This window comes from Rhinatrema bivittatum, chromosome 2 (assembly GCF_901001135.1).
Source record: "Rhinatrema bivittatum chromosome 2, aRhiBiv1.1, whole genome shotgun sequence".
In the NCBI taxonomy this organism is placed as follows: domain Eukaryota; kingdom Metazoa; phylum Chordata; class Amphibia; order Gymnophiona; family Rhinatrematidae; genus Rhinatrema; species Rhinatrema bivittatum.
In genome coordinates, this window is record NC_042616.1 from 509,630,017 (window position 1) to 509,644,984 (window position 14,968).

Below are 14,968 nucleotides of genomic sequence, written 5' to 3' on the forward strand. Positions count from 1 at the left end.
GGTGGTAGGAACAAACAATATCTGAATTCAAGAAAGCATAGGATAAACACAGGGGGTCTCTAAGGGAGTGATGGGAATTGTAAAGCTAAATTAGTTGGGCTAATGGGCAGACTAGATAGGTCATATGATCTATTTCTGCCATCATGTTTCTATGTATACCATTTATGTCACCCTCCTCTGCACCTTTTCTAGTTCTGTTATGTCTTTTTTTGAGAAAGGATGACCAGAACTGCACATCATGTTTAAGGTGAGGTTGCACCATGGATCTCCATTCCTTTTCATATCATTCCTAACATTCTATTGCCTTTTTTGGCTACTGCCACTAATCAAGCAGAGGATTTCAATGTATTGTCCACAAGGACTGAAAGGACATTTTCCTGGGTAGTGACGCCCAATGCAGCATGCAGCATTGTGTATCTGTAATTGGGATTCTTTTTCTCTATGTGCATCACTTTGCACTTTTCAACATTACATTTTGTCTGCCACTCAGATGCCCAGTCTCCTAGTCTCACAAGGTCCTTTTGCAGTGGCTCACAATCCTCTGCTTTTTTTTTTAACAACTTTGAATAATTTTGTGACAGCAGCAAATCTGATCACCCCACTCATCATTCCCTTTTCCAGATTATTTACGAATATATTAAACAGCACAGGTTCCAGTACCGATCCCTATGGTATGCCTAATAATGACCTTTCTCCATTTGGAAAACTGACCATTTAGTCCTACGTTCTGTTTCCCTGTCCACAACAAAACACTGCCTCCTGCCCCATGACTTTTTATTTCCTGATGTGTCTCTCATGAGGGACTTTGTTAAATGCCTTCTGAAAATTATAATGCACTGTATCAACTGACTCATCTTTATCTACATGTTTATTTGCACCTTCAAAAAAATCTAAAAGAACGGTAAGGCAGAACTTCGCCATTAAACCATGCCTATCTGTATGATCAGTAACTTTGTTTTTAACAATAGTTCCTACCATTTTGCCCAGCACCAACGTCAGGCTCACTGGTCTATTGTTTCCCAATCATCACTGGAGCCTTTTTAAAAATCGGCATTACATTGGCCACCTTCCAGTCTTCACGTATTGTGGCTGTTTTAAATGATAATTTACAGATTCCTAGTATCAGGTTTGCAATTTCAAGTTTGAGTTCTTTTATGACTTTGGGGTAAATGCCATGTTCTCCTAGTGATTTGTTACTCTTTAGTTTGTCAGTTTGATCTATTACATCCTCTATTATCACTGAGATTTTAGTTGTTCCGAATCATCAACGTCAAAGAATGTTTAGAGTGTAGGTATGTTCCTAACATCCTCCTCAGTGAAGACAGAAGCAAATAATTCTTTTTTTTTTGCTATTTCCTTGTTCTCCCTGTGCACCCTTTTAACACCTTGATCATTTAGTAGCCCAACTGACTTCCTCAGAGACTTTTTACTTCAAATGTACTTGAAAAATGTTTTATTAATTTTTGCCTCTCTAGCAAGCTTTCTCTCATATTCTCTCTTGGTCTGTGTCACTACTGTTTTACATCTATCTTGCAAGGATTCTTGTCTATTTTCTTCATTTGGATCTGATTTCCATTTTTTGCATGATATCCTTTTGGCTTTAACTGCCTCTTTTCCTCACCATTAAATCATGCTGCCAGTTGTTTGGTCTTTCTTTGACCTTTTTTTTTAAATATCTGGAATATATTTTATCTGGGCTTCCAAGATGGTATTTTTAAACAATGTCCATGCCTCATGGAAACTTTTAACCTTTGCAACTGCTCCTTTTAGTTTTTTTCTACATAATTTCCTCATTCTATCATAGTCTTTCTTTTTAGTTTGTATGCTACTGCAGACATTTTACTTAATGCCCTCCTTCCAGTGAGTATGTCAAATTTGATTGCATTATGATCACTATTGTTTAGTGGCCTCACCACAGTAACCCCTTGCACAAGGTCACATATTCCACTGAGGTCTAGATCTAAAGTAGCTGCCCCTTGAATTGGTTCTAGGACCAGCTATTCCATTTATGGCATCTAAAAAATTAACCTCTCTAGAATATCCCAATGAGATACTATCCCAATATTGGGCTACCTGAAATCTCTCATCGTTAATATGTTGCCAAACGTATTTGCTTTTCTAATTTTAGCTAGCATTTTACAGTCTGTTTCTTCATCTTGACCAGGTGGACAATAGTATATACTCAGTGCTATACTCTTATCTGTCGCACATAGAATTTACATTCATACGCACTTCATGGTGGATTTGTTTCCTGCAGAACCGTTATCATGAGAGCAAGGGAAGACAGAGGGGAATAAATGCTGCAGGATGTAGAAAGGCAGGAGAGAGAGGGATGCTGGTACAGAAGGGAGGAGAGAAAGACTGTATGTTGCTGGGCAGGAGGGAAAGAGAGAAAGGGATGCTAGGCAGGGGAGATAAGAAGGACATGATGCTTAGATTTGACAAATTATGCAGTCACCTAAAGCGCCAAACGTCTGGGGGCTGCATAATCTCACCAGTGCAAAGTCCAGACCTACTGGTGGAGCCCATCCTGCTAGCGACCAAAGAACATGACGAGGCCAGAGGCCACTGATAGAACCCATCTCACTAGTAAAACGCGAGGTGTGGCCTTGAGCTACCACATTAGGAGGGGGAGGAGAGAGAGAGGAAAATGAATGCTGGGTAATTGTGGAGGATAGGAGTATCGGACAAGTAGTGGAAGTAGAGAAAAAGAGAGGTTGCTGGGTGGGTGGGAGGTGGTGAGAGAGAGTGCTGTGTGAGTGGGGACGGGGAAAAAATGCACGCTGAGCAGGCAGGGGGTGGAGAAAGTACGCTGAACAGGTGGCAGGATAGAGAAATCAAGAAGGTGCTGGGTCGGGGGGGGGGTAGAGAGAGAGAAAAGGGAGATGCAGAGCAGTTGGTAGTGTTGAAAAAGGGAAGGTGCTGTGTGGACTGGGGTGGAGTAGAGAGAGAGAGAGAGAGAGGATACTGGTTCTAGTTTATTTTTTATTTATTTAGATTTAATTCACATCTTTCATCGGCAGCTCAAGGTGAGTTACATTCAGGTGCAGTAGGTATTTCCCTGTCCCCAGAGGGTTTATAGTCTAAGTTTGTACATTATGGAAAGAGGGGGAAGAGAGTGGGTGATGTTGGTATGCAAGGCATGCAATGGAGAAGAGAGAGAGAGAGAGAGGTGAATGCTGTGAAGGGGGCGGGGCAGATGAAGAGATGCTGGGCAGGGAGAGAGAGAGGTGGGTAATGCTGGACACTATGGACAGAGGGCAAAGAGAGGGGGATGCTGGGCAGAGAGTAAGGAAAGAGATCAAGGGGGGGGGGGGGGAGGGTTCTATACCAGAACCAATACTGCCAAAGAAGGTAAGTCCTGGTGGCAGGGGGGAGGAAGGGGGATCACAAGAGCAAAGGTCCACCTAGGTCACCTAATATACTTGCACGAGTTCCTGGAGATTGTAAGCCTCTGCCCGGGACCCCAGAAAGATCCACTGCCATTGCCAATCCCACCCCAGCTCTGCATCCTTGGAAGGGAGCCATCCCCATCCCCAGTCCTGGTCCTGTGCCCATGAGAGCCTAAGGGACATAAGAACATAAGAATGTAAGAACATGCCATACTGGGTCAGACCAAGGGTCCATCAAGCCCAGCATCCTGTTTCCAACAGTGGCCAATCCAGGCCATAAGAACCTGGCAAGTACCCAAAAACTAAGTCTATTCCATGTAACCACTGCTAATGGCAGTGGCTATTCTCCAAGTGAACTCAATAGCAGGCAATGGACTTCTCCTCCAAGAACCCATCCAATCCCCTTCTAAACACAGCTATACCAACTGCACCAACCACATCCTCTGGCAACAAATTCCAGAGTTTAACTGTGCATTGAGTAAAAAAGAACTTTCTCCGATTAGTTCCAAATGTGCCCCATGCCAACCCCATCGAGCGCCCCCCAGTCTTTCCACTATCCGAAAGAGCAAACAACCGATTCACATCCACCCGCTCTAGACCTCTCATGATTTTAAACACCTCCATCATATCCCCCCCTCAGTCCTTCCTCATAGGGGACAACTCCATCCCTCCTAAAACTGTGGTACTGAGGTTAGCTTTGGGAAGATTTAGTGCCTCTTAACAACCACGTTTGATAAAGGACAATCACGGTAATGAAAGACCTTACCCTCACTGTGACATCAATACATCACAGCCTCCCATTTAAAGAGTGAGACAGCAGAATCAATGCTTCCTCAAAGGCATTGCTTTTTCTTAATTTTATTGTAATTTGATTATGTTTTGAGAAATTCTACTATTATTTGGCAGACTTCCAGGTCATGAGTGATAAAACAATGAGGTATTTGTATTTCTCCAATGCCACCTTCAGAATTACTTCTGTGTGATATAATATAAGATTAGTACTATTTTTACTGACAGATTCTCTGTTTGTAACAAAGAAAAGAAATCCTCAAAATTAATAAAAAGTTAAAAAAATTCCCAAGTTCTACAACAGTCTTATTACCCAGAATTATTCTATTTTTATAAGAACTAGTATTATTTACTTAAAAAGCAGCATGTATGAGCAGAGCACGGGATAGTAATTGCAGCACAGCGCACAGAGTCTGGAGAACACCCGAGAACAGACCAGTGAGCTCATGCTATGTTTCTGGAACCGAGGGATGACGTAAATCACTGTGGAGACACAAAGCGAGAGCGCTTTTACATGTCTGGGTCTTTTCAGAGACCTTGATGCATGTCTGGTTTAAGTCCTATTGCTTAAAAGGCTGGTGCAGTATATGGTGGCTACCATCTCAAAGAGGCACCCTTTGCACACACCTCCCTGAGCGGTTACCAAGAATAGTACACACTGTGATGAAAACCAGGGGATTTTAGGTAGAGGGCATAACGTGGCTCAGTTATACTCTGCTAAAATAATCAAGTCCATACAAACCTTGCTGGGAACAATAATTACTCAGAATATGGCTGGAAGACAAGGTTAACAGGTGCACCTTACAAAATGAAATGCTGCATTCATACCATCCTCTGTGACCTCCCCCTGCATACGCTGTAAAGGCACTGTGCAAGCTTATGTCATACCTGCAAAGTCCTTCACTGTTCCAGGAATCTGTCTCCTTCAAACGTACAGGGAGAGAAATGGGGAGCATGGGGTAGGGGAGATAGAGCGAGCGAAGCGGCAGACAGGAAGAGGAGTGAGAGATAGATAAATAGGTGAGGGATAGCTGGAGAAGGGAGGGAGAGAGAGAGAGAGAACAATAATGGTGTAAGGTAAACATTTATCTCCTGCTTTAGTCTCGGCTTCGCTCTCACCATGAAAGAGAAGGGAGGTGAGGAGATATGGTTATATGGAGAGACAGCTAACTGTTTACTGTGCCGGTTGGTACAGCTGCTTGTGACATTAACTCCCGCTGCACACGGTGGACGTGGTGAGAAGGCAGAAAGACAGTCTGCGAAGCAGGAAATGCCTTCCCGTTTTCAGTCACGTGTGCGCCTGGTCAGTGACCTCCATGCCCACAGAATGCGTGAAGCCTCTCAGGCCAAGGGACAAGCCTAGTACCTGCTGCCATGGAGAATATGGTAACATAACAGAGGAAGAGACCAGCCGTGCAATATTGCAAGGATCTATCCCAGCTGCCAGCCATAGAAACGTGGCCCCCTGTAGGATACCAGGCGTTGTTTCCTTCCTCGTTTGTTCTCTGCCATCCTGGGCAGACAGTAACATAGCAACACAATAAAACGATGACAAAAACAGAGAACCAAGTGGTTCATCCGGTCTGCCCAGCAAGGTTTTTTTTTTCCCCCTTTCAGGGTAGTAATCGCTGCTCTGGGCATGTTACCCCTTTTTTTCATTCCCTCCCTTTAGTCACTTGGAATCCCCAGGGTTTATCCCGCACCCTTTTGAATTGCATGGCTGTTCTTGTCTTCCGGGAGGGCATTCCATGCATCTGCCACCCTTTCCCGTATAAAAGTATCTCCTGATGTTGCTCCCGAGCCTACAGGTAGAGCAGCATCTGGAACTACTGGAGTAAGACTTAAAATCCTTCCCAGTATGGGAAGATCTGGCTGAAAAGCCATGCCTTAGCTTTTTTCCTGAAAGTGAGATAGCCCAGCTTGCATTGAAAGGATAGCGGCCTCCAGAACTGAACACAGTACTCTCAGATGAGGCTTCACCAAGGACCTGTACGGGGGCATCATCACTTCCATTCTCCTGCCGATTATGCCTCTTTCTCTATGCAGCCCAGCATCCTTAGCCTTGTCGCATTGCTTCATCGCCTTCAGATCGTATGACACTATCACCTCGAAGTCTTTCTTCCAGTCTTTGCACATTAGCTTTTCACCCCATCACAACAACCAGCCCCTCAGCTTCTTCCCCCAATGTCTTATCTCTTAACTAATAATCTAGTTACCAAAAACATCTGGTCTCCTAGGCCCCCAAGGCTTTGCCAACAGTACCCACCTCCAACCTGATGGCACCAACTTGGTTGCTTCTGGAGAGCCGTAGAGTCTTCCTAAACATCCTAGCATCTCTCTCCACTGGCACTGTCTTATCTCTCTACCTTGAGGTCATCAGACACAATTATCCCAAGCTGGTACCAACCAGTCTACCTCATGACCTGCTGTACCATGAGATTGTTCTTATCACTTCTCCTCGCCTCTGTCCTAGGCCAGAATTGAGGGAAGTAAGGGACAGTTGTTTGTAATACTTCAACTTCTCAATTCTGTTCTTATCATTGTAATTGAATATGACCTCAGACAAGAACCATCAGTCCACCCCATTTCACTCCTAGACGAATGCCGCAGACCGCAGCTAACACCTGGCCTCTCCATCTCCTATTAGGGATCCTCTGTGATTATGCTTTGCTTTCTTAAATTCTGTTACTGTTTTTGTCTCCGCCACCTCCATTGGGAGTCCATTCCATGCATCTACCACCCTTTGTGTGAAGAAAGGTTTTCTGATGTTGCTCCTGGTTATACCCCCGTGGAGCTTCACATGGTGACCTTTTATTTTAAAGCATTCTTTCCTTTAACAAAGGTTTGTTTCTTGTGCCTGATTTATACAATTGAGGTATATGAATGTCACTATCATACCCCACCTCTCTCTCCTCCAGTGTACACATATTTAGGTCCTTAAGACTCATCTCATATGTGTTATGGTACTGAACTACCTTCTGCCTGTCTATGACCCTTCAGAGGTATGGTCAAGAGAATTGGATACAATATTCTCGGTGAGGTCTTATCAATGACCTGTACGGAGGCATTATCGCCTCCATTTTTCAGCTGGTTATGCCTCTCCCTAAGTATCCTAGCATCCCTCTGGCTCTGGCCACTGCCTTACCACAATGTTTCACTACTTTGAGGTCATCAGACACAATCAACCCAAAGTCTCCCCCCAAGGTTGGTGCATTACCTCATTCCCCTAATTTTAAAGTACCGCTCCCTTGGATTCTGCACCTCAAATGCACGACACTCCACTTTTTTTTTCCTATCGAATCTTAACTGCCAAGTATTTAACCACTCCTTAGTTTTCTTAAAAAAGTGAGCAACTGCAGGAACTAGACCAGCTGACCTTTTAGAACACTGCTGCTGCTACAAGCCAGCAACTACTGCGGAAGTCCTCAACCCTGTCCAGGCAGTGCCGGCGGAACCACTAGGCAAACTAGGCCTGGGTCTAGGTCGCCGACCATTAGGGGGCGCGAGCCATGTGGGGCCACGAGTGGCAGCGCCAATGAGGAGTGGAGTTTCGGCAATCTCCACTCCTCTTTGCCACCATGGCCCCACAAGGCTCACGCCCCCTAATGGGTGTGGCAGCACGACTGGCAGGAGTGGGCGCAAGGCAGAAGGTGCCTTAGGTGCCTAATCCCCTCCACCAGCCCTGTGTCCAGGCCACCTCCAAAAGATATAGGTCTGTGTTTAAAAAAGGATTGGATAAGTTCTTGGAGGAGAAGTCCATTACCTGCTATTAGGTTCACTTAGAGAATAGCCACTGCCATTAGCAATGGTAACATGGAATAGACTTAGTTTTTGGGTACTTGCCAGGTTCTTAAGGCCTGGATTGGCCTCTGTTGGAAACAGGATGCTGGGCTTGATGGACCCTTGGTCTGACCCAGTATGGCATTTTCTTATGTTCTTATGCTTCACCATCATGTAACAAATTCAGGGTCACATATTCTTGTTAACTGCAGATAGGAAAGGCAGAAGCAGAAGCCTATGTCTCTCTGAATCCCTTTACTCTTAGACTGGGTAGAGGCAGATTAGCTTCTTTTTGTTGACGCATGGCTTGCATTTTGAGCCTATGGCATAAAACCTTCTGAAAGAGGCATTTGGTTCTATGTAAACCTTTACAGTCTGCAAATCTCTCTCCTACAGAGAAGAGAAGAGTCATGCACCAGACAGAGCCAAGCTAGTCGGATTGTCAAATTGCTTATTCTCTGGCATGCGAGTTCTCTCTGTGTGAGGGATGTGCGTCATCTTCAGAGTTGAATTCAGTCCTTGGTGTTTTGGAAACAGTTGATAAAAATGCATTATCTCTGTTCTCAGTCAAGTTCAGCATGTCAAACCTGATAAACATATTTTATAAAGGACGTGACCTAATGGCCTAGTGGCAGTGCTGCTTGCTGCAATGTGGGCAACCTTAAAATTAAATTCTCAAGACCAGTGTTTGCTCCTTGGGCTGGCAGAATACTGCCTAGGCAATGCTCATGGACCCAGGGAGAGAAGAGGGAAGGTGGAGCCTCAGCCACTACACAAAACTGACATCTAGGAGCTGGATTCAAGGTGCACAGGGACGGGGTACTGGAGGAAGCCACCATTCGAGGAAGGTCACGGCAATGGCTGGGATAGAGGGAAGGGAATTAAAACTAGGACGATGAGACAGATTATGTCAAACTTTTAAAAACTGAGATAATTGTATAAAAATTGTAAAAAACAAAAAAAATATATATATACATATATATATAAAATCATTGGTATGGCTGATCTTCCAAACGAACCCTGAAAATACAGCAGCAAAGTCCGGCTGCTAAGCCAGGCTGATCTGGGTGTCCTTGCTATTCTCTAACTCTGGTCTTTTCCACCAGTGATCTTTCTGGAAGGGTTTTGCAGTATCCACTTAAATTCATCCAATTAAAATCTCCCAATTCCATTTGAAGGTTAGAAAAGACATTGCAGGATATAGCATGTTTATCTGAAATCTCTCATGCTATACAGGAATGCAGATTCATGGCAGCCGGTCTCCTGAACAATGCATCCTTATGGGAAAACATTCTTTTATTCCCCAAACAAAACACAGGGTGAAAGAATTAAAGAAAAAAAAAAAAGAACTGCAACAAAGCCAGATCTGTTGGAATCTCAATAAATACTTACAAATTTATTTAAACATGTTTAAAGGTTACCAACATTTTGATTCCGTATTCAGAAATGAAACACTGGTAACTTGTATCTAATATTTCTTTAGTTTACAGCGTGCCTGGCTTTTTGCAATGCACAATCAATGCTGCTTGTAGCATCTGTCCCGTCCCCCGTCTCTTCCCCTCCTTTCCCTAGTGGTCTGCCAGCGTCCTTTCCTCCCCACTTCACCATTTGCCACCTTGCCTCTCTCTCCTCTCCAGCATCTGCCACCCTGCCTCTTTTTGCTCCCTTTCCCTAGGGTCTGCCGCCCTGCATTTGTTCCACTTCCCTATCCCCATGATCTGTCATTCTACCTCTTCCTTCCCACCTCTCTCTGCACGTAAATGTAGCATTCTCATTGAAGGCAAGTGAAATGTCCCACGTCCTTTCTGCCGTTGTCTGGTCCCTGTCCCCCCTCAGTGTTGCCGTGATCCCTTCACTCACTCTGCCTGATCCTTGCAGTACTTCTGGCTGCTTCCTTCTTCATGGCCAGCAGCACCTGAACAATGTCATCAGGCACCGACAGCTGAGGAGGAGGAGGAAGTGACCGCGCGGCAAAGCCTCCATCCTTCTCAAACAGGTACGGCTGTGCTGCTGTGAAGCCTGTCCCACGGTAGCCAAAGAAACAGCCCAGGCTGCCACAGAACCCATCCCACGGCAGCAGAAGCAGCAGTCCAGGCCGCTGTAGAGCCCATCCCGCAGCGGCTGAAAATGAGGCCCTGGCCTGTCTGCCCTCAGGTGTGTGTGTGAGTGTGTGTGTGAGTGTGTGTGTGTGCCTTCCTGCAAGTGAGAGTGCCTGCGTGTGTGTATATGGGTGAGTGTCTTCCCTCAGGTGTGTGTGTGTGTGTGTGCCTTCCTGTATGTGAGAGTGCCTGCGTGTGTGTGTATATGGGTGACTGCCCTCAGGGATGTGTGTATATGTGTATGTGTATGTGTGAGTGTGCCTTCCTGCATGTGAGAATGCCTGCATGTGTGTATATGGATGAGTGTCTGCTCTCAGGTGTGTGTGTGTGTATATGTATGTGTGTGTGTGCCTTCCTGCAAGTGAGAGTGCCTGCGTGTGGGTATATGGGTGAGTGTCTTCCCTCAGGTGTGTGTGTGTGTGTGTGTGTGTGTGTGCCTTCCTGCATGTGAGAGTGCCTGCGTGTGTGTGTTTATGGGTGAGTGTCTGCTCTCAGGTATGTGTGTGTGTATGTGTGTATGTGAGTGTGCCTTCCTGCATGTGAGTGTGCCTGCGTGTGTGTATATGCGTAAGTGTCTGCTCTCAGGTGTGTGTGTGTGTGTGTGTGTGTGTGAATGGCCTTCCTGCATGTGAGAGTGCCTGCATGTGTGTATATGCGTGAGTGTCTGCTCTCAGGTGTGTGTGTGTGTGTGAATGTGCCTTCCTGCATGTGAGAGTGCCTGCATGTGTGTATATGCATGAGTGTCTGCTCTCAGGTGTGTGTGTGTGTATGTATGTGAGTGTGCCTTCCTGCATGTCAGAGTGCCTGTGTGTGAGTATATGGGTGAGTGTCTGCCTGAGTGTGTGTGTGTGTGTGTGAGCATGTGGGAAATGTTTTAGAGAATGAATATGTGCGAGTGTGAGAGAGAGAAGGACAAATTTTATATGGCCAGCCACTCCCCAATCTCTAACATTCTCAGGGTGATTGGCCATCAAAAGATTCCAGATATGGAGAGTGGGAGATTTTTAAATCTTTACTAAGTTGTAATTTTTGGGTATTATTTGATGTGTTTATTGTTCTGAAATATTCTATTGTTTTGGGGGCAAAATATTTAAACAAACAGTTATGTGAGTTTTTAATCATTGGTTCTATTACTTTGATGACAACAGAATTATTTCTAAGGTGAAGTGTAGGGGAAAATATCCTGCTCTACACCCTTTGTTGGAGGGCCGTGTTTGGGGGAGGAGGGTCTGTGATCACAAACAGTCATTTAGTATTGACATTTCTATTAGTAATGCTGTTTTGGTAGTTTCCTCCTTAACCACTATGTCCGGTTTTCTAGCATCAAGCATTTAATTGGTCCGGGAATTAATAATTATACCAGGGGTGGCCAACTCTGGTCCTTGAGAGCCACAAACAGGCCTGGTTTTCAGAATATGCACAATAAATGTGCATATGATTTGCATACAATGGAGGCAGTGCATGCAAATCTATCTCGTGCACATTCATTGTGGATATCCTGAAAACCTGGTTCTCGAGGACCAGAGTTAGCCACCCCTGAATTATACTCTTTCATTTACGTGAAGAATATATGTAAGAAAGAATGACATTAACTGTAAAAGTAAGGTAAAAAAAATTGCAATGGGAACGTGAGTGGAGCTTGCAGCAAAGTTGGGGGCAGAGATGGGGTAGAACTTGGCTGCCCCCCCCCCCCCACCCCCGGTAGCAATTTTCAAAAGCCCGTTTACACGGGTAAATTGGATTTACGGAGGTAAAAGCTATTGACAACTCAATGGCATACACTGCAGCAATTTTCAATCACCCACTTACTTGGCAGGGGTGTATTTGCACGTGTAAAACCCAGTTTTAATCATGTAAATCGTTTTGAAAATTACCCCCTTAGTTCTTCCTTATCATCCATCCCATCTGCTTTTTCTCCCCTTTCCCTTGAATCTGCCACCCCCCTTCCACTTGGTTGCTCTCAGCTGACCTAACTGAGCAGCGGGAGCCTATCCCTCCACAATGCCAACTGCTCTGCTCCTTCTATGCACAAGATCAGCAGCCAGGAAGTGCCAGCCTGCAAGCTGTGAAAATGCTTGCGGTGCCAGCGAAGATGGTGTAGAGAGGTTGGCGGGAGAGGGGTGGTCCTAACTCAGGCCTGCTAGGTTCTGAGTTGCGGCACGGCAGTAGAGGCTGCGCGGCTGGGTCCGTACGGTGCACGGCGGCTGGAGTTATGCTGAGTAGCTGGGCACTGGGGTAACTTAGGAGGAACATTGCGTCCACTACCTTGCCCACTACCGATGCTTAAATGAAGAGGTCCTGAAGCTGTCCATGCCATCCTGGTTTCCACCCCTGTGAAGGTGGCTCTCTGCCATCCATCTCATGCTTACTACTGCCTGTCATTCGATGAGGATTTAGGCTCATTCTGAGCTCACACAGGCATGTTTTTTGGGGTTTTTTTTACAAAGCTGCTCACCATTCCTTATTCAGAGGCTAAGCCTCTTCGGACAGGATTACAATAGAAGATTGCTTTGTGTGGTGTTCCTCAAAAAAAACCAAAAAAAACCCTTCACTGTTTAGCTCCTCAGCATTCAACTACCCCTAATACATTTCTGGAGGAAGAATGAGGTAGGGATGGATGGTTTGCATTGTAATCTAAGTTTCTATCCAAAATTCATAACAATGCAGATACTGTACATAATCCAGGTTTTGTTCATTTTCTTGCTGTTACCCTGGATACTTTTCTTCGCTTTTACCCCCTCCGATATCATCACCCATCCCAGACAGCATACCGGGGCAGCTCTAAAAGCCCTCAGCAGCCAGAGGCCTGGAAAGGCACATTTTTAGCGCTCTTTGTTGGCTGGCAAGGGCTGCTGCTGTAGCACCAGCCAACTATTCTCCTTCCTGGGCCTGAACATACCATTTCAGCGGTGCGGACAGGCCCAATCAGCACTAGAAGATGTGAGTTGCAAGTCCAGCACTCGGAGACCGAGGTTGAGAAAAGCCCGCCCTTATGGCAATGGCCGAATTTGGGGGTTGAGCTTTACTTCACGATCTGCAATCACAACCATATTACCCATCTCTGCATATGAGTCTGTCTTTCGCTGCCTGTTTTAAAAAGGCCCCCTCATAGGATCTCTGTTGGAAGACCCATGGCAAAAGGTCATCCTCCAGACCAGACAGCAGGGATTAACATTTCCCCGGCTGTGTTACCTGTCCCTGCAAAGCAGGGGTGGGACTCTAAGGGTTACCTAATAGCAATTAACCTGTACTCGTCAGTCTTGAGTTTGCCCTAGTCTGCTGCTCTTCCTCCCTGCTGATCTGTATAGAATGCTTATTATTTTTCTATCCCAGTCTCCCAAATAAAGTGTCCGTGCATGCTGCCACAGAGGAGTGCCGAGTTGTTTCTACTTCACAGCAAGCGTTCAGCCTCGAGAGCGTGGGGACGACAAGACTTGGGGTGCCAGACCTGTGCAACTCTGACCACAGTCTCGAGCACGCCAGTGGCTTCTTGTGGCATTTCATTTTCTTCCAGCGTTTTCTGGACCCCTTTTGCACGCGCAGGCACACGCGCACAACCTTGCCGCGGAGAGCGATATTGTAAAGCAATGAACGATAAAACCTTTGGACTTCCTCACTGTGCAATTTCATCAAGCGCGCAGGTAAGAAAGCAAGCTACTAATGAGACCATCAAGTGCACAAAACAGGGGAAAGTGCTCTGGGTGAGGTTTGTGCTGCAAGATCCTAGGAAGGGTGCGCAGTGTGCCACGATGTCAATGACAGCCAAGGTTATTTAGCACTTACAACATGCAGTCTGGCCGTGCTTAGGGAGTCCCAGACTAGCTTCTCAGGGACCGCAGGGTCGGTGGAGGGTGCTGGGTGACATGAAGGGCTCCCCCGCGTCCTTGTGTCTCTTCGGTCACCCACGGAGAGAAAGAAAGAGAGAAGGACCTAAGCAAAGGAGACAGAGGGGTGGGGGAAATACAGCCGTAGAATTAACAACGGGCAACTCTTGCTCCTGGAATCAAAGGCATTTTAATGAGATTCCTAGTGTATTAGACTTCAGAGTCATGCAAAGGCTGAAGTTGAATGTGAAAATCAGTTCTATTCGTGGCCCAGGGCCGGCGTTACATACTCTGCGATCCCGGGGCAAAAAAAAGTAAGAAATGGGCTACTGGTGCCATGTGCCCTGAAGCTCTGCTTCAGTGACATTACTCAGCTTTGCCAAGGAGGCCCCCTGTGCTATGGAGACGATGGGCAATTGCCCTGCTTGGTCCCCTCCACTTCAAAAGCAGCCTTGCCCTGCTCACATCTCATGCTGCAATGGTACCCTGCGGCCCCCCCAGGTACCTGCTGATAAGAGGATGCTCAGGATCACATGCCCGCTCTCACACACACACACACACACACACACACACACACACAAAGGCCATGCTCTTCTGCCAGACCAATGCATAACTCTCCACTGCTGCTCAGTGCCTAGCAGGATATGAACTGTGTGTATCTACAGCACTGGGAAACCTTTTATCTGGCGGCCTGCCAAGGCGGGCCCAGTAAGAACAACATTTACACATGAAAAGTGGTTACAGGAGTAAAGCAAAAGAAAGAAAATAACCCTCTCTCCACACACACACACACACACACACACACTCACTCAAGCTCACACACACATCTCTACCTCCGATTACTAGCAGTTTCCTCCCTTGTACGTGCATGTGTGCCGCCTCTCTGTACCGTGTATACACCTGGAATGAGACCACCGTTTCTTTCCAACACGGCTTAGAGCCCTCACAGCCCCGAGGTGAATAAACGTATTAAACAACATGTACTTATTGGATTAAACATGCTGAAAACTAAGGACAAGGCATTTCAAATGTTAGCCTCAAATTAAACCCCCCTTTAAGCCCCTGGATTTGAGCAGCCTTTTGC

General features: G+C 46.0%; 1 protein-coding gene across 2 annotated transcripts in view; it reads right to left on the minus strand.

The window, feature by feature from the left end:
* The window catches only part of ATXN1 (ataxin 1), a 758,516-nt gene that overhangs the window by 258,882 nt on the left and 484,666 nt on the right, over positions 1–14,968 (minus strand). Inside the window, exon 5 of one of the 2 annotated variants that reach the window (XM_029590697.1) lies at positions 13,844–13,990. The exons of the other annotated variant lie outside the window; for it this stretch is intronic. The gene's annotated coding sequence lies outside the window, so the exon portion shown is untranslated. The remainder of the gene's footprint in view (positions 1–13,843; positions 13,991–14,968) is intronic. 2 annotated transcript variants of the gene reach the window in all.